The 1,586-nt window shown below is 34.7% G+C and overlaps 1 non-coding gene across 1 annotated transcript; it reads left to right on the top strand.

The window, feature by feature from the left end:
- The first annotated feature begins 1,178 nt into the window (after positions 1-1,178).
- Positions 1,179-1,285, top strand: LOC124888256. Its single transcript, XR_007046387.1, has one exon. It is a non-coding gene; the product is annotated as a small nucleolar RNA R71 (small nucleolar RNA).
- Positions 1,286-1,586: the final 301 nt, after the last annotated feature.

Genomic DNA, 1,586 nt, shown 5'->3' with positions numbered 1-1,586 from the left:
TTTTTCAGCTTTGTAGGCAACCTGTTCTGAATTTATGATGTGCACTCTTTAGTAAGTGCCATAGTAGCATGTTTAGTCAAGAGGTTCATGTTGGACACTATGTCCTTTATGTGCTTAACATACTTCAGAACACTTTGCAAAACATCAATGAGAGGCAGGTTAATGTGAACCTATTTCAACACATCAATAAACTTTTTGTAGCAATCTTCCTCTTAGTGTTTCTAAAGCATTTGTGGGAGAAGTAGAGGTAGCTTCACATATTCCACTTTAGTTTTCTTGCTTTTGGATTTATCTTCCACAACCTTCTCTTTATTTTTGCATTTTTATCATCAGTAGCCTTGTGTTTCACCTTCTTAGGTTCCAACTTTTTTTATCTAAAACCCACTCTAAGTAGTGACTGTAATCACCTATTTTGGATTTGTCTCAGTATCACTAGGTAAATCTCCCTAAAGTCTAGTGTTTTGGCCCTTGTAATTTGACCTATTTAAACCTCTAAGTTCTTTGTAATCATATGTTGGTTCTTCACATTTGTTACCAACTGTGCTTGAGTAGGCATAATTTACTTCAACATCTCTTCAATATTGCTAGATTGACTGGTGTCTTGATTCCCTGAAACATGCTGCTGTAGATTCTAATTTACTGGCCCCACAGTATTGATTGCATTCTGAGCCTGATTTCCACCCCATGAGAAATTGGGATAACTCCGCCAGTTAGGATTATAATATTACAAAATTTTTGATATCCTTGATGATTAGAATTTCCCATATAATTAATAGACTCTGGATTAGCTGCACAAGCATTCGTTGTATGATCACTATTTCCACAAACTTCACACCAAGTATAAGTCTGATGAACTATATTTTTGCTGTTACTGGAGTGGACTGTGTGATCCCCAGGTTCATATTGCTGAGTGGTATAGTAATCTAATTCTCTAGTGCAATAATCTATGCTATTATAGCCACAAACTGATCAACGCCTAGCACACCTGTAACCTTATTTAGAGCACTCTTTATTATATCAATATGCCACTCAGGGTTCCCCTGCAAAATCCAATTCAAAAATTATATAATTCATCATAAGTCTTCTCTATAGCCTACCCACCTGCTTTTGAATCCAAGAAAATCTTGGTGTTTGGCTCAAGACCCTCAATGAAAGTATGTACTGACACATCATTAGTTTAATGATGGTGAGGGCAATTTCTGAGTATAGCCTTGAATATTTCCCAAGCTTGGTAAGGATTCTCTCCATCTTTCTTCATAAAACTCAGAGTCTAACTTCTCAAACGTGCTATTTTCGGGGAGCTTATTGCAAATACAAGTGCATGTTATCGTACAAGTAATATAGTAACTCAAAAGAATTGGATATCAAACCCATGAGGACTACTTGATTAGTAATTTACTTAACTTCAATTTCAATAATAATGTATTCAATTATTTCAGATCATCAAATTGGTTTTAACAAATAAATGAATAAATTAAAAAAGTAAATAAATAACAAAGACTGTCAATTGTAATGTAAGATAGGTTGTAAACAATACGAGAGAGAATTTTAGGGTTGGGACACTCTTAACGATCATGTAAGTCTCT

Source organism: Capsicum annuum, chromosome 10 (assembly GCF_002878395.1).
Source record: "Capsicum annuum cultivar UCD-10X-F1 chromosome 10, UCD10Xv1.1, whole genome shotgun sequence".
NCBI lineage: Eukaryota > Viridiplantae > Streptophyta > Magnoliopsida > Solanales > Solanaceae > Capsicum > Capsicum annuum.
The sequence above is the reverse complement of the archived record's forward strand: the minus strand, read 5'-3'. Positions and strand labels throughout refer to the sequence as shown.